The sequence below is a fragment of the Peromyscus californicus genome, unplaced genomic scaffold (assembly GCF_007827085.1).
Source record: "Peromyscus californicus insignis strain IS unplaced genomic scaffold, ASM782708v3 Scaffold_19__1_contigs__length_69161282, whole genome shotgun sequence".
Taxonomy (NCBI): Eukaryota; Metazoa; Chordata; class Mammalia; order Rodentia; family Cricetidae; genus Peromyscus; species Peromyscus californicus.
This window is the reverse complement of record NW_026294491.1, coordinates 44,259,093-44,278,440: the sequence shown is the minus strand read 5'-3', so window position 1 is coordinate 44,278,440 and position 19,348 is coordinate 44,259,093.

The window sequence follows — 19,348 nt, the reverse complement described above, 5'->3', positions numbered from 1 at the left end:
TATATTATAGAGCATTTATTAATTTGTGGATGCTAAACTGACTTTGACTTTCTGATATGAATCCTTACTTGACTGCAATGTATAATCTTCTTAATATGTTCCTGAATATAGTTTGCAAGTATTTTACTGAGAATTTTTACATCTATGTTCATAAAAAAAATTAGTCTGTAATTTTCTTTCTTTATTTTTGGGGTGTCTTTACCTAGATTTGGTATCAGGATGATCCCTACTCTTATATCAAGAAGAATCCATGCCCTATTATAGAGTTACTTGCACCAGCCTGTCCATTGCCGCTTTATTTACTATAGCAAATAATTTGAATCAACCTATTTGTCCATCAACAGAAGACTTGATAATAAAAATCATGTTTTGTGACTATATGTATGTGTGTGCTTGAATACTATTCAGCTATAAAAAATTTGTCGGAAAAATGCATGAACTTAGAGTATGTAATACTAAGTGAGGTCACACAATCAAAAAGGAACGCCTACATGCTCTTCCTCATGTGCAGAATCTATTTAATATTATATGAATACAAGTAAATAAATGTACATTTGTGTATGGCATAATATACCATAGAAAGAGAACAAGTAAGGCTAAATATTAGGGGATGAGGAAGGACTGAGCACAAGTGATGACTATGAGTTATGAAAGAAGACATAAAGCTAATTGTTTTTCTAGTCTTATCTCTGTCATGGATATTTAATCTTTAGTGGTAGATAAGAGCATAAAATACAGTCATTAGTGAAAGTGTGGAATCAAATGTGAATTTCCACAGCTTCCATTTCAAATGGCTACTCTAACTGTGTAGATATGTATTAAGTCACGCAATTTTTGAATCTGGTTAATGTTGGTGTGTGATTTTTTTATTTGCAATTTTTTATAATAAAGTTAAAAATAAAAGACAAAAGAATGAAGCAGGACTTCAAATGGGTAGGGCATGGAGATGATAAAACCTTAATCTAAAATGATTTGTAGTAATGATTGAACACTCCCATGAATATGACAAAATCCTGAACTGAACATTCTAAATGGATACATTTTAAAACAATTATTTCTCAATAACAGTGTTCGAGTAACTTACAAAAAGAAAGATACATTCAAACGCCTCAACACAGCCGCATAGAAATGGCATTTGTGAACATTTAGGGTTTAGGAGGTTTTTCAAAGACTGCAGTGTGCAAAAACACATCCGATGCTGCCGACAGGCCAGTGAAGAAAAGCATCTACTGCTGTTCTGGTATTGTCTACTGGACACTTTCCTGCCAACGCTTATAGTGAAGAAATCTTGAACAGTATCATCAGTGATACAAATAGGCACATTGAGGAAGATCTGAACCCCGCTGTGATAGATTGAATGAGAAATGCCGGGCGGTGGTGGCGCACGCCTTTAATCCCAGCACTCAGCCAGGCGGATCTCTGTGAGTTCGAGGCCAGCCTGGGCTACCAAGTGAGTTCCAGGAAAGGCACAAAGCTACACAGAGAAACCCTGTCTCGAAAAAAAAAAAGAAAAAGAAAAAAGAAAAAGAAAAAGAGAAATGACCCTGTGTCGTCTCTGGCATTGAATCCTCAGTTGATGACCACGTTTAAGGAAGCTGATTAGGAAATGCGGCCTTGCTGGAAGAAGTATGTCACTGAGGTCTGGGGTTTTGGGGTTTCAAGAGCCATGTTCCTTTCCAGGACACTCTCTCTGATTCTGGTTTGCGGTTTAAGATCTGAGCTCTCAACTGTGACTCCAGCCACCTGCCTCCTACGACTTCTGATTGACCACTATGGACTATTTTCCCTCTGGCACTACGAGCCAATACCCTCTTCTATAAGTTGCCTTGGTCATGGTGTTTTAGTATGGCAACAGAAACTTTAACTAGTACACTTGCTCACCTGAAAATTTTCAGCCTCTCATTTTCTTGGCCCTGGCATGCTGAGAAATGGCTGTGTTCTCTTCAACTCAACGTGGTGCCTTCCTGTTTACCACCACCACATTGAAATTCTTTAGATGGAGTAGTACATTAGCCACTTGTACTCTCAGAAATCCCAAGGGAATATCCGGAGTAATGCTCTTTAATTAAGTTCTCTCTAGAATGTTTACCTCAAATCTTTGTTTCCTTTACACTTCTCAACTGCCTTTGCTTCCTTAGGTTTTTATCTAAAGTCTATTTTTTTTCCTGAGGCATATGGTTTCTAGGTTATTATACCAAAAGAAACACGTATCCATTGTTATCTTTTGGTTCTTAACTAAATTCCATTTGATTTTTATTCATATTGCTTTTTTATTCATATTCATACACTGTGGTTGAGCCTAGATTCACAGATGCTATATGGCAACTCTGTCTGAATGAGAAAATGGAAGCCCTGTGGGTTCACAACTGAATTTAAACAGATTGGGAAGGGCTCTGTGAACTAAACCAGGGCTTTTCTCCACTACCCCAGTGAGGCTCATGTCTGCACAGTCTTATTTGTCAATCCTGCCACTTACATGGTAAAGGCACAATAAATGCTCATTCAGTTACCACGTAATTTCACTCTCATAGAGGAATTAGAATCAGTTAATTTCGACTTTCCTTCTATATGTAGACTATGCGTACATGAAACTCAATAAATACTACAAAATATACACAATTTAATGAGCAATGCAAAATAAATTTAAGAACCACAAATTTTATACCTAGACTATTCCCTTTTTATACAGTCAATTTGTCATTATGATGAAGAGGTCCCACATTTGAAATAGAGATAATATACCCTGACACTATAAACCATACAAAGTTCCCTTCTGATTTACTGTTGTTCTTCACAACAGCTAAATATAGGCACAGTGCATGTCAACGTGTAAGTTCAATGTGTGTGTGTGTGTGTGTGTGTGTGTACTTGGTATTAGAGCTTTCTAACAATGGAGTTCTTTTTCTTGACCTATTATTTTTTCAACTTATCCAGCCTTGGAATGATTTATGAGAAACTGGTAAATAGTTAATGCACATTTAATAAATATTCATAGCATTGAATTTTCTACTTCTTTATTTTTGTCTCTTGTCCTTTAGTACTCCACATGCATTTCATCAAAGTCATTAATCCCTTTACCACAGTATTGCTCCCATCCAGTCCACTCTTCTACCTACTAAAAAATATAAAACTAAATTGCAACAGTCCTGAGTTACTTCGTCATCCCTAAATTGTTTCAGACAGTTTGAAACTAGTAGTGATGAAATTTAATCATATAATCAATGCATATATAAATAAGAGAGTAATTTAATTATGAGGAGCAGACAGAATTCAGGTGAGAGTATATTTTTCATTGAAAAGCAATAGGTGAATCTTGAACGTTTAGAGCTGAAACTTTGTGGAAATTAAGATAGAAGAAAAGCTGGGTGTGGCTGCTCGTGCCTGGAGTCCCGCCACTTAGAAGGCTGAGGTAGGACAATTGCTGTGAGTTTATGGTTAGCTTGGGCACATGGTAAGCTAAGCTTCAAGGCATCGTGATCTACATAGTATGGCCCTGCTTCTCCCCCCAAAAAAAATGTAAGACCACAACCAAAAAGAAAGTAAAAAATAAACAAGCCCTCACGCTCATGTAAATAGTCCTGGGTAAAATGGGTCACAAAATAACAATAACCTAAACAAAATGAAAGGATGAGGAAGACATATTGGGAAGACTAATTCATTGGAAGTTAGAGAAGCATAGGCAAAGGCAATCAGGGGAGAAAATAACTGAAATATGTTATATCCATGCCAAATGATTGAAAATAAAAATGAAAATTTAATAAATATTTGTGATATTTGAATTATCATTATTAAATAATTAAAGCAATAACTATTCAAATATCACATTATTTTATTGTGACAAATTCTCCTGGGATTGTACACATGGTCCACCATTCCCAAAATTATAGCATTATTAGGGGAAAAATTATCCTTTGATGAGGCTAAGTGGCATGTAATGTTAACCCATTGAGAACCTATAAAATTGAATGACAAATTCAAGAAACTGCAGTAAGTGTGATAAAAGTAACACAGTCCTCAGAATCATACTTACCATCATTTCTTTAAGAGTGAAAGAACCCATGGAATTAAAGATGAAAAGTACAGGTAATGGCTGACTACACACTGTGAACTGCTAATTAGGTTGCTCCAGGGAGGCTTGCTCTTTTCTCAATGGAAATGAAGGAAGAGTACATCTGGGGAGGGGGAAGATGGAGGAGATTGGAGGAATAGAGGGAAGGGAAACTGAGTTCAGGATATATTGTATGAGAAAAGAATTTTTAAAAAGGGATTCTTTCTTGAAACCTATAGGCAGCCCTAAGTCAGAACTACTTCTCCAGTGGAAGTGAGGCAAGATGAGTTAGAAATGTATCCAGAATAACCAATGAAATTAATATCAGTTGAGAAACTACTGCTAAAATTTAGTTTGGGAAATATAAAATACTACCTTAAAGTTTTGTTTTAGAGACAAAGGAAAGTTAATAAAAAATGTTTTAAAATCAACAAAAAATTAACTATTAAGGAGAAACTGGTGCAACTTCTAAACACAAAATCAATGCATCTGAGTTGTACTGGTTTAACAATAGATTACATGCCACAAACAGAAAAGGTTCTCAGTGTATAGGAATAGAAACTCAAACAGAAAAGAAACTGGAATAGAGAGATCAGATAATCCCTCTTGACCAAGACTGGAGAAGTTTAATCTTTGAGATGACTGTCAGCCTATTAAAAGAAATACAAACGCATACATATGCTATAGTACAAATTGTTCTTGACTCTTTTCAAAGTCCAACATGAATCAATTAATGTTTACTTTTAAGTCATATGTAACTGAATTTGAAACAGAATCTTGTAAACATCCCAGTGAGATAATCACATACGTGTCTCCTTTTAAAGTATTTGTGTGTGTGTGTGTGTGTGTGTGTGTTACCTTTGTGCATGCTTTAAACACTGTAACCTTCTTCTGATCCTCATGAATAACAAGGATCAGGATAATGAGAGAAAAATGTCTGCTTACATATGCACACACTTTTTGCACTTTTAGATAATGACAACCTGTGCCAAAGTCAATTTCCAACATTCACAAGTACAATCAGAAGCATTCACTCTAAACAAATTCATAGAAAGCTACAACAATTCACATAGTGGTGTTTGCCTTTAAAATTTAAAACCCAGGTTTAGGCATAACTGAAGTAAAAATAAAAATCAAATTTGAAAATTCACAAAGATTGATGAAAACTTTAAGCTAACCAGCGCAAAGCAGTCTGCTCCCATTGCAGCACAGAGAAGCCAAATGTTTCCATTTGCTTTGGAATCAATTTCATTTCTTTGTAAACTTTCTGCATGAAATATTGCTTTATTTTCTGGTTATGTCACTTTGACATTTGACAGAATGTTACTAGTTGAGAGTGTTCCCAGTACATTTGAGAATCTATCAGGAAAATAAAACACAATAAATGTAACAGTTTTGAAACTAACATTATTACTTCAAAGATGAAATGAAACACAAAATCTTCAATTTTCGAAGCAAGGCAAAACATCATTTTATTATTTATCTGCTGTAGGATGACCAATGTGAAGCGAAGTTTCAAGAACACTAGTGATACATATTTTATTGAAAAACTCAAGTTCAACAGCTTGTTTTTCAGTGCATAAATTTAGTGGTAGTCTTGGTCATAGCTTGATGCTTTTCCTGGTCTGAACATTTGAATGACATTGAGATCACCAATGGAAAGACCTAATAAAGCTCCTTTCTAACTAGTGAATTCTAAGCCACACCTCTCTTTTAATGTTTCCCTTTTTTTTCAAATAAATGTAAATTCAGATAGATAATAGATAGGTCTATTCATTGATACACTTCTATATATTCATGGTGAATTTAAAGGAAAAATCTATATCTTGTGTATTTTTGCCCACCAAAATACACTTGTTGGATATCTTCATTTTTGTTATTGTTTGGGCCCTTTGTGAACATTTTTATACCATTTTTCCATACTTGTCCCTAAGGAACATGGGTCACACACCAGAACACAAAGGCCATGAACACTACTTTAGGACTTCAGGACATGAGACATGTCTGCAGCATACTGTTTCCATGGACCCTGGGAGGGTTCTTCTCAAGGTAGCTACAGATGGGGAAAAAAAAGGGGGAAAGAACACAGACAGGAGAAAGCACTACCTTGTTAAGAATGAGTCAGTGTTCTTTTCTAGTTTTCATCAATGCTTTGCTATAACTACGAGGACTTTTCTTTATCCCGACATCCGTGACTGTGTAACTCAGAAGACCATCTACAGAGTCCTAGTAACTTTGGGAAACTAATGTAATTATCCCTTAATAGTTTTGAATTAATTTTATTTTGAATATCTAAAGTATATATCATGATGTTATGAGACACACATGGACGGTAAAGTGGCTACTATAGGGAAGCAAGATGACATCCATTATTATACCCTTAACCTTTCTTACCTGTAGCAAACCAAAACATTGAGTTATTTAGAAAAACCTCCAAATACAATACAATACAGTACTGCTCCACAATAGCCTCTAGACCTAATTTCTTCCCTACCTCAAACTTAACCTGATAACCAAGGAGTTTATCTTTACCTCTAGGTGTTTGAATTTTTTTTTTAGATTCTACATATGAATGAGGTAGTAACCTGGAAAGTGGGACTCTCAGCTGAGAAATCGACTCTATCAGTTGGTCTGTGGGCATGTTCATAGAGCATTTTCTTGATTGTTGATTGATGTGGGGAAGTCAGGCCACTGTTCTCAATGTCATCTCCATGTTGATGGGCCTGGACTAAAGAAGAATGGTACTTGGCAAACCAAAAAAAACAAGCCAGTAAGCTGTGTTCTGCCATGGCCTTTTTTTTAGTTCCAGCCTCCAGGTTACTGCCTTCAATTCTTGCTTTGGCTTTCCTTGGTGTTGGAGATCTACATAAAAGTATAAACCAAATAATCCCCTTCATACCCAATTTACTCTTGCTTATAGGGTTTAGCATAGAAACTTAGATCAAACTTGAACAGGTAGGATTCCCTTATTCACAAAGGCTGAATAATATCCTATTGTTCCTGTATGTATCTGTATTAAACAAACTTAACAGTTTGTTTACACAAGTTTATTGCAAATACTGCCAATATGAAAAATGTGCTACTGACCATGTTATTTATAAACAGAATTGTCTGTTGTACTACTACTGGTATGGTTAAGTAAACCAGCTTAGACCTTAAATCCAGCCTCATGTCCTTACCATGTTATACCAAAAATAATGCACTGAAGAATTTCATATAAATTCTATGTCCACTCAGGTTTTTATACAAGTAAAGATCTTTGCTAGCTGTATAAAAGTTATGAAATCAATAACTGGAGATCTTTCCATCCATCCAAGGCAGTGAAGAAAATCAATTGGCAGCTACAAGTAAAATACCACTATTGATTTTTCAAGTAACTTGTTTAAGTATTCATACTAAAAGATGTCATTCACTTAAGATAATCTAGTCATACCTAGACTATATTTCCTCCATTTTGTTTTTTTTCATATTTCCATATTCTACATTCTTCCAGAGAATTCCATATAATTCACATTGAGAAATGTATTGACATTGGTAATTTTTCAATATGATTTGACAATAATGTGAATTCCATTTATGGGTAGTATGTTTTTGAATAGCTGTTTGATTTATTAGATTATTGTTGTTATAGCCTTCATTGTTTTACTTCTCCCTATATGGTGTCAATACAAAAGCTACCACTCTCATTTTAAAGACCTATTTTGAGAGACCATGGCCCAAGAACAAAGATTTAGGCTGCCCCAAATACTGTGTTACAAAATGGAAGCAGCTTCATGAAGTTTTATAATTTTACAGAACAGAGAATGTCATAAATCAAGTCACATTTAAAATGCATTGATAGGTACATCAGAGAGGTTGGTACAGCAAGATGGAGGAAGCTTTACTACAGACCCAAGGTGTTCTTTGATGAGATTCTTAGCTTTTAGATTGGAACGCTAGTAGTCTACTAAGCTAATAGATTGCAGAGGTTGTAGGTATTAGTCACAGGATATAGTGGACCTTATATATAATGAAACAGTGTTTTGTTTCTGCCATAACATTTGAGCCACTGCTGCACCAGTATATCTTACAGGCAGGTTGTTGTAGTAGCTCCCATGGTATGTGGCTAGATGAGACTGATAACTAATTTTCTTTTACAGTAGTGTACATCACATGTTAGAGTACCATGAACACTAGGTTTGACATTTCTAGTTGAGCTTTAGCTTGAGTTTTAGCTTGAGTTCTCTGTTCAAATATATAAGGATGTGGTATCTTCAGCAATAGTGTTTTACTGTCAGATTATAATGAATAATCAATAGTAAAGTAACAGCCTGCAATGTTTTGGGGTGGTCTACAAATTATTTTCTAATGAGAAAAATGAAAAAAGTTGAAAGCAGTTTTGCATTTCCAAATAGTTCAACATGTATTATCCTTTGAGGGGGTGATTGTAAAAACTATGATTTCTTTTTCATTCTATTGACTACTAGTGAAATGGAATTAGACGTGGTTCATTACTGAATATATTTGTCATATTGACTCACTTAGACAAAATGATTTTTAATAATGAAAAAGAATCCATGAATTTTAAGGAGAGTAAGGATGAGTATAAGTGAGGTTTTAGAAGGAAGAAAGAGAATGTACTTATAATCACCAAAATTAAAAACAATGGAAAACAAAATACACCTCAGTAGGCTACACATGAAAGTATATAGGAATGTCGGGGGTGGGAAGTATTGTTAAGAAGAATGACTCCAATAAGGAAGGGAGAGGATAAGAGGTTTAATGGAGATTAAAAATAACTAAAGTTATTATATAAATATATGAAACTGTCAATAAAAATTTTAAAAATATGTAAAAAAATTCAGTTGAGTATCATCTTAAAATTTTCATTTTCTTACTGTTTAAAACTGTATCAAATCATTTTATTATAATTGTTTTAGTTTGCTTCCTATTTCTGTGTTACAACATCATGATCAAACGCAAAAGGATTCGTTTCACCTTGAAGGTCACAGTCCAGTACTGAGGGAAATCAAGGCAAGAACCTGGAGGCGGGAACTAAGGCAGAGGCAATGGAGGAACACCGACTACTGGCTTGCTTCCTATGGCTAGTGCAGCCTGCTTTCCTAAACGACCTAGTGCAATCTCACCAGGAGGGGTGGCATCACCCACATAAGGCTTGATCCTCCGCATCAGTCATTAATCAAGAAAACACCCTACAGATTTGCCTACAGGCAATCTGATGGAGGCATTTCTTCTCAGTTGAAGTTTCTCTTCCTAGGTAACTCTCTATCTGTGTCAAGTTGATAAAAAGCTAATCAGGAAAATAATGTTACTTAATGTTAACTGTATTACTATACATAAAGTTTGTTGTGTTTTTTCATTAAAAGGAGCATGCTAGGTCATTTTGAAACAAATTGGATACATCTGGAAATTATAATATTTAACAGTTTCTAGAAGATAAAAACATATTTTTGTGGAGTAAAATTATATATTCATACATAAAATCATGTATATATTTATTTCATGACAGAGGAAGTGGAACTGTGTCAGGGAACAAAAGGCTGTGAGACAGATATGAAGAGAAGGTTAGGAGAGTGTGGAGAGAAAAGCTCAAAGACACTGCATAGTCGTATGAAAATGTCTTTATGTAATGCAGTACTACGTTTGATAATTTTTTTAATTACTGCTAGACAAGTATTTTATACTACTGTCTTATAGTGAAAAGCAATAACTCATAACAATCCACCCCTTTGCAAAACATTACAATAAACCAGTCATTTTGTTGTCTGAGCAGACTTATAGAAAAAGAGTTCCTACACCTGTGATAAATCTAAAATTGTGTTGAAATCTGTCTCCTTATGAGTCAGCAATGCTCAAATATAAATTATCATCATACTGCCTCATACCTTCTCTATCACCTTTGTTCACCTCCTAAGTGATAATCTTATCAATAGGAGAGCAGAAAATCTTATCAATAGGAGAGCAGATAATCTTATCAATAGGAGAGCAGAGACACAGCAGGCCTTAGCACAGGCGTTAGAAAAGTATAAGGATGAATCAAATCTGGAGAAATTTATTTACTTCATCTCTACTTCATTTTAGATTATACTTGGCTATAATCTAAGACATGAACAATCAATGTAGATTATTTGTAATAATGAATATTTGCCCAATATTAATTTTTCCTCTTCTGTGGTACTGATGTTCAAATTCACTACAAATTCATAATGGTTGGCAAGTGCTGTACCACTGAGATGCAAAACTCCTCCATTCCATAATACCACATCTTAAAGGTATATTAGGTACTAGAAATTTATAATGAATTACTTTGTAGCATCCAAGTCTAATTTCTGTTATTAAGGTATTAAAATCTATATTTTTAAGACTTATATTCATATTGAATTAAAAGGAAAGTCTTGGGCTTGGGAGATGGTTCAGTCAAAAAAATTCACAATCTGCAGGATTTTTTTATTACACAGAGAAATTTAGAGTTATCATGAGCTGTAAGATGGTTGTCTGAAATTGTATAATTTTTCAAAGTAGCATGCTTCTTTGGGCATTATTTGTTTACAAAAGCAACAGTGTATTTTAGGAATTTTGCATATTGGTATGTACGGGTAGAATTCAGTCCTTTCCATTTACTTAAACATATTCCACCATATAAATAACTCATTTTGACAACCATTTTTCTACAATGTTCTAATCTTTTTTCAACATAATATTTTTTATTGATTATTTGGGAATTTCACATAATACATACTGATCACCCTCACTTCCAAGTCCTCCCAGGTCTAGTCCCAACCCTTGTGACCTTCCCCACCCCACAAAAAGAGAAGAAAAAAAACCTTACAAAACACAAGTCCAATTTGTGTTGCCCACACTCACTGGAGCATGGCCAAACCTCTAGTGGCCAGACTCTTAAAGAAAACTGAATTCTTCCCCAGTCACCCCCCCTCCAAATCAGAAGCCATCAATCAATCATAGATAGTATACTTCAGCATCCTTATCCCTATTTTTAAGAGCTCTCTTTGATGGCTTCCTGTCTAGGGTGTTCCTTTTAGAGGGAGGAGGTGGACTAGGGGGTGGAGTTGTCAAAGAAGCCTTCTATGACTTCCTTTCTCAACTATGAGTCTGCATTCACTGACACCGGTTCAAAAGTAGCTTCTTTGCCCTTTACAGTCAGCAGAAGCACAGATCATGGACTTCCACATGGTTTCTGTCAACAGCAAGAACCATGGAAATTCACATCCACTCCAGTGTCAGCACGGGCCACAGACCTCAGCATGATATAGATCATATACATCAACATGGTCTTCTGCCACAGCACAGGTCACGGACATTAACATGGGTCCTGGCTACAGCAGGACTTCCAACTCCTATGCAGCCCTCAGTGGAAGCACAGAACATCCCCATCATCATGGCCTCCTAGTAGTAGCATGACCCATGGACATCTTTATGGCTTCGATTAGTGGCACAAACCATAGACATGTGCATGGCTTAGTGGTAACACAGGCCACAGATATGAATACTGACTTGGCCTCCTGTGGTAGCACAGATGACAGACATCCACCTGGCCCACAGTGGTATCACACTGAAATGAAAGGACATTGAAATGACCTCCAGCAGCAGCCCAACCATGAACATCCACATGAACCCCAGCCTTCAACATGGCCTGGTGCAACAGCACAGACCACAGATACCAACATGTCCTCTGGAGGCAGCATGAACCATGGAGGTCTTTCATTCTTCATCTCGGATATCCTGGTGTTGCTCAGAGCCAGGGTGATCATACAGCTGGGTAGTACATTCAGGGGCTGAGACTGAGCCAGCTCCAGGCTGCTGCACACTTCCTTGCCAACACTTCTAGGCCTCATGTTCCCTCACAGATGATGACAGTCTTCTCTCACACCTGTCACTGCCTTTGAGTCTCTAGTTCTGCTTCTCTCCACCACACAAGCACTGCTCCATTCCTCCATCTTTCACACCTCTCCATTGCATAGTTGTTCATCATAGCGATATTGGAAACTGCAGTATATATATATATATATATATATATATATATATATATATATATATATATATATATATATTCTTTGCGCTCAAACAGCAAATATTCACTGCAACAAGTTGTTGGTTTGGTGCAAGGTTTCTTGTTTCTGAAGCACCATAAATACTGGACCATTACTGAGACTTGGTTAGGATATCCTACTCTGGCTAGGCAGAGCATCTGCAGGCAAGTACCCTGCAACTCCAACCTGCAACACACCTCCCTCCCTCAAAGTCAACTGCCTGAGGCTCACTGGGCTCAACCTTTGTGCTGGTAGCCTACAAGCAACACCACTGTCCCGCCTCTGTCTCCCAAGTCATTAGCTCACATGTAAGTGCTTTTTTTTAAAGGCAAAACTAAAGTGTATTCTTCACTGATTTGGCTTTTGTTGATGTTATACTGTATTGAAATCTCTCAACATTCTTTACATGGAAATTAAATCTTTCACCCTCTGAGTACAGGCTTGAAGTAGTGCATACTCATAAAGTTTCACTCTGTGAAGTTTAGTCTATCATGTAAATAAGAGTACAGATAAAGGAAATGTTTATAACTATTGAATTATAAGTAAGACATAGAAGTAAGCATAACTGGAAGAAAATGTAGTGAAATAATTTAAGCAAACAGAAATAATGCATGAATGCATTACTCTGGCAGTGCAATGTAGAAAGCTGGTGTTATGTCTTCTTAAACTACCAGATTAAAGATAATCACAGAAAAAGAAACTAAAAGATATGCTAAATATTTAAATCTTTTAGTAAATTTATTAAATACACGACTAAAAATCAAGTTGGGAAAGTTTCACCTACATTTATGTGTATAGACTAGGAGTAGCATAAATTAATGCTGGTACTCAACAGCAGTGTCTTTGTGCTAATTTACCATCAAATGGGAGGTTATCTGTGCACAGATAACCTGTAACACCTTTCTGTGGAAATCACCATCGGGGTACAGGAGCTTTGCTACTTAATCATTAAAACAAAGACCCATCTAAAGAATAGAAATTCTCACAGTGTGGTGGGGTCATAGAGTTTCTGTTTTGATGTATGGTTTGTGAGGTTAACCTATTTCTAATAATTATAAAATGTGATTTGGCTATTTTTTTTTACTGTTTGCATTTGCACTGATGGTTAGTTAATGAATGAGACATAATTTTCTTAAAATATAAAAAGAACTATTTGAGCTACATTTTTGTGGCTGTGATAAAAATTATGACCAAAATCAGCTTAATAGAGACTCTTCTTTTTCTTATGACTCCAGAGAAGAATTCATACAGCACAGAAGACATGGCAACAGGCAAGAATGGTGGCAGAAACACACAGGAAGCAGAGAGAGACAACAAGGCTGCAAACCCTTAAAATCTTCCCAAACTATGTACTTCCTCAGCAAGGCTGAACATCCTAAATGTTCAATAACCTCCCCAAATAGCATCACCAACTGGGGACATGGTTTAAAATACATGGAACTTTAGGGAATATTTTTCATTTAAACCACCACAGGTATCAAATTGTGATAATGGGAATAATTTGATCATTTATAATATAAATGTTAATTTCTTTTCAAAATGTACTTGAGGAAGTGATAAAATTATAAGTGTTACTGAACCATAATTTATGAATTATATTACTTTTTAATAATGTGTATAATGAAAGGGGGAATGTGCATGAAATACTTCCGCTGAATGCTGAATTATTGTGTGAAATTAATGATGCACCTTCCTTAGTGGAACACAATTCTACCTGAATTAATCAACTGTCATTCAAATTGCAATTATGTACCTTTTAGTAGAAAGGACACATATTCTCAAAATTCAAAATAGTCTATAGTTTCCATGAAACAACTCTCATTTGATGCCAGTGATAAAATTTGAGTTTTCAAACAAACACCACTGGGAGCCTGGCAGCTTCGTAACACGTACTTTCTGATGAAATCAGAGTGGACATTACAAGTGCAACTATTTACTGTTTTCTGCAGATGTATGCTGACATTTTGAATTGCTGAACAACCTCCCCAAAATGGAATTAGTATTTTGATAGTACAAAATTATACACGAGTGAATAACCTACTCAAAATGAAATATAGAAATATGGATTTTAGCCTAACAGAATATTAAATTTTCAATAGCTATGTTTCACATTCCACAACACAGCAAATATTTATTAATCTATTGCTGAATTTATTAAAATATTGAAGAGTACTCTCAATTTCTGAAACCAGCACACTTCATGTGTGCATGTATTTCTGGTGCAGAAGAATTTTCTCCAATTATTTAAACAAAAATAATTACTGAACATACTGGATTCAGAAACACATATTAGAATACAGCTTTCTTCATAAAAACCTGATATAAAATATATTTGCAAAATATCATCTTTGTTTTTAAACTCTCATAAATCAAAGTTGTTTTGTATGGAATATAACATTGAAAGTTATCTGTGTGTATTTATAATAACATATTGATTCCTTGTTATATTTACTGCTTTCATATATTTATGACATATTAATTTTATCTATAATAATTGATAATTTTAAGATGATGGAACAGAAAGCACTAGGAGGCTGTTTCTAGCTACACAGCAATTATACTGTTAGAACTTACCTGATAGGAGTATTTTGGAACATGGAGTCTCTTGAAAGGCATGCAAAATCAGATTAAAAACTTATTAAACTGCAGTTAATTTTAGTAAATGTCAGCCCCTTTTCTTGCAATCCACATGTGGACAGCTGTATGTGTTTCTGATGCAGTGGATACTTACTTCTCAGAACCCAAGATAGACCATAAAGTTCCCTTCTAAATGTTTGGCTTTCTGCTCCAATCACTCATTGTTACTTCTGATCACAAACGTATGTGCTGAAAAATATACGGGCACAATCGTTTTCTTCACCATCCCCATTGTTGTAAGCATTTTCTTAAAGCAACTTAAAGGGTGGCTATATTTTCATCTCTTCTTCTTGATGGCCAAGCATCAATGACTAGGATATTTAAAATCAATTGCATACAAAGAGTGATTTGGAGAATGACTATGCACACTCAGAGGAAAGTTCAGAAAAGACCTGAGAAATTCCTAAGTTTGGATCTCTGTGTGGTCCCTGAAACATAGAAAGAACAAGGCAACAGCAGTCACCAGAGTCAAAGATGAAAAACTCTCATAAAAGCAAAAACTCCAGTGATGATAAACATCCTCATTTCCAGAGTTAATACATTATCAGATTCAGATGTACCATTTTCAGCAAATGCCATGAGACTGCAGAAAACAATACATGCCAAGTTCAAAGGTAAATTAAACTATTTAGTCCTGAGAAGACCTAAGGAAAATATACTAGACAAAAGATAAAAGAGTTTTCTTAAATATTTTCAATGAATTAAAGGAAAATGTAGAGAAAGTCCAGAAAAAAATCAACAGAACTAAAATATGAATAAAAATAGAAAATCTGAAAAGGAATTTCCCTGCATAATAACTGCAATGAAAAATTCGCTAGAAGAATTCAAGGGTAGATTTGAGCCAGTAGAAGAAAAGAATTGAGAAACATGAATATGAGACAATTGAAGTTATCAGGTCTGAGACATAAAATTAAATAGACCGAAGTGTGAGTAGAGTTTAAGAACAAAGTTAAGCAAGGTGGGAGTCTCAGAAGAGGAGAAAAGAATGGCGTAGAGGAAAGATTTGAAGAAATAATTGCTGAAAGAGATTTCCATGTTTCACTTAAAAATCAACTGAACACAAAAGAAAACATTAAAACAGGAAGGAAAGGAAAAATTGTCTGCAAGACACACAAAAACCCAGCTGAACATAGGAATAATAAATACCCCAGATAGCCGGGCGGTGGTGGCGCACGCCTTTAATCCCAGCACTCGGGAGGCAGAGCCAGGCGGATCTCTGTGAGTTCGAGGCCAGCCTGGACTACCAAGTGAGTTCCAGGAAAGGCGCAAAGCTACACAGAGAAACCCTGTCTCGAAAAACCAATAAATAAATAAATAAATAAATAAATAAATAAATAAATAAATAAATAAATAAATACCCCAGACCAGTAATCACTTAAATTAACAATGTCATAGACTCTCCAGCCAAAAGATGTTGGAAGAATGCTTAGAAACACCCAATGTAACGGTTTGTTCCCAGCAAGAAACTGGGACTTAGAACCTCATACATAAATGGATTGAATGTGAAAACACAGTGAAGGTGACCCCATGGTTTGGAAAAACTGAAAGAGAGAATGCTGTTATTTTAATATCAGGCTGAAATACTTTTAAAAGCCAAATGAATATTAAGATGATATATATTAGTGACTGAATATATCAAGGATACAATAATTATAAACTCTTGAATACCCAGTGCTAGATCACTATCATATGTGGGTAAAAACTGATGGAGCTGATGGAACTGGGAGATAAACAGATATTTACTATTGGTGCAATTATTAAGGCCACTCCACATAGTTAAAAGGGAGGTTTATTTTGGGGGTAACTCACAAGTGAAGGGAGAGGTAACAGGGTCTGGGAAAGGTGTAGCACAGTCCGGCGGTGTTCTCTGGAGGACTCTGCTCAATCTACCTCCAGAGTCCAGGGTCCAGGAACCAAGATAGGCGGCCCATCCAGATCTCGGGTCTTCAGGGTCCTCTCTTGGCCCTGTCTTGGAGGCGTGACAGTTACCGAAGCCTCAATGGGGGTTGGAAGTTCCAGATCAAAGCTGGGATGCCTACCCACTACAATTTATGCAAAACAAATGGAAAATTTGAGTATTCTACACACAAGCATGGATAAAATGTCCCTTGTGAATGAGATTTCCTGGAATAGGCTGTGTCTACAGAGATGACTGACTGCTTAGAACTGGAATACTGTGTAAGACTGGGATATTGCTGGTCAATAGGCTAATTACCTTATATGGGGATAGTTCTAGCCCTCTAGAGCAGCCGCTCCTTGCCCACCTCTGTTTCTTTTCTTTAGCAATGCCACACCTGGTACGGCACTGCTAAAGAGCCCAAGATTTATATCTATAAGATCTCATTCTAAAAAACCTTGAGCAATCTCAAATAAACGACCTAATGGTGAACCTCAAGGCTCTAAATAAATAAATAAATAAATAAATAAATAAATAAATAAATAAATAAAACAAGAAACCAATCACAAACCCAGTGGATGACAAAAAATAACTAAGATTGTGGTAGAGATTAATGAAGTTGGGGATAAAAGAATAGCATCAACTAAACAGAGATGGCTCTTTGGAAATGCCAATAAGATTAACAAACCCTTAGTTAAACTTTCAAAAAAGAAAGAGGAAGACCAAATACTACAGACACAAAGAATGTGTTACAAGAGACTCCAATGACAATATCGTAGAGGAAAAACCCAAAATAGGTGGTTCATGGCAAATTATTATCAAGTTTTCAAGAAAGATCTAATATTAATCCTTCTCAAATTCTTCCATGAAATAGAAATCTAAAGAACACTGCCTAATTTATTCTATGAAGCCAGTATTAGCCTAGTACTGAGGTAAACACACACATATGCATGCACATGCGTGTACACACACACACACACACACACACACAGAAAGAGAGAGAAATAATGACTATTTTCTCTAACATAAATGCAAAACTTCTCAATAAAATACCTGCAAATAAAATTCAGGAGTGAACATATTAAAGAGATGTTCAGTGGCTTCATTTCAGACATGCAAGATTGTTGGCTTGTTTTAGCATATGTAAATCAATAAATGTAATAAATCATATAAACAACCATAAATCTCCTAATTTGTACCTTTGATATTTATTTTACTTGTACCTTTTGGATATATTTAAATCTGAAGACTAGGACTTAACTCAGATGCATGAACTGGCTTTTTGGAGCCCATTCCCTAGTGTGGGATACCTTGCTCAGCCTCCATAAAAGGGTGAGGGGCTAGGGCTTGCTTCAACTTGATATGCCAGACTTTGTTGGCTACCCAAGGGAGGTCTGACCCCCTCTGAGATGTGGATGGGGTGGGATGGGGGGAGGTGGGGGATACAGGAGAAGGGAGGGAGGCTGATCTGGAGATGGTATGTAAAAGGAAAACATTTAATTAAAAAAAAAAAAAGAGTTCGTGCAGCTCTTCCAGAAGGCATGAGATTAGATCCCAAGTACCCACCTCAGACTTCTCACCACCTTCTGTAATTCCAACTCTAGGATGTCTTCTGGACTCAGTGAGCACCCACATACATGTGACATACAGACACATGAATTCACACAACTAAAAATAAAACTATATTTTAAAGAAGAAACATTTGAATAGAAAAGAAATATCACTCCAGAACCATACACTGAAGCTTTCACTAATTATTTTCTATGTAATTTGGTGTTTTACATTTGACAATGTCAGTGGCAGTGATGTTATTGGCCAAAGTACTAGTATTGTTATAGGACAGATGTGCTTTGGTAGATATCTGTTCAGTCCTTGGAAGAATAACAAATAGACAGCATACATTTTATTGTCACTAGCTATTGTTTCTGTAAATGTTCTTTATATCCAAGCAATATATATATATATATATATATATATATATATATATATATATATATATATAAACTTGGACCAAGAAGCGTTCAGGAGTTTTAGAAAATAGCATAACACAGCAATGATATTAAAATTGGAAAATTATTCACACTTGGTTTTAGAAATTCATCAACTATTCCTACCTTTGATGTTTTCCCGAGAGATATTCTTTCCTATAGTTCCTACCTTATTTCAAGTTCTTTGCCCTGTCTTTATTCTACCCCCATCTCCTCATTTTGCTCTCTAGAAATTCATTATTTTTATTAGCCATGATAAGAACAACTAGCTTCAATAACATAATTTGTAAACTTCTGACCATACTCTGTAGCTTATACATTGTTTCCAATTAAATGTAGATGATCATATTTCAAAATCTGAAGGCAATTATCTACCAAAAAGCAATTAAAAATATGCTTAGCTTCCTCATACAGATGGCCATAACCATACCTGATTACTATGCTGAAGCCCCAGAAGGGTTTTTTCTGCCATGTCATAAAGATGTAAACATGAAAGCCTAAATGCTGTCTTTGTGGGCATTTATTTGAGTTAAGCTACTGTGCTCCTGAGTTAATAGTCAGATGCACCAGTATTCAATGCTCAGATGCATTTGTTAGTACTGAGGTGACCTTGGAAACATTATATAATTTCTCTATACTTCTGTTTCCCCACCGCTAAAATGAAGAACATAATATTGGTGTCATCATGTTGACATAGGATTAAATAAAACTGGATATAAGTTGTGATCTT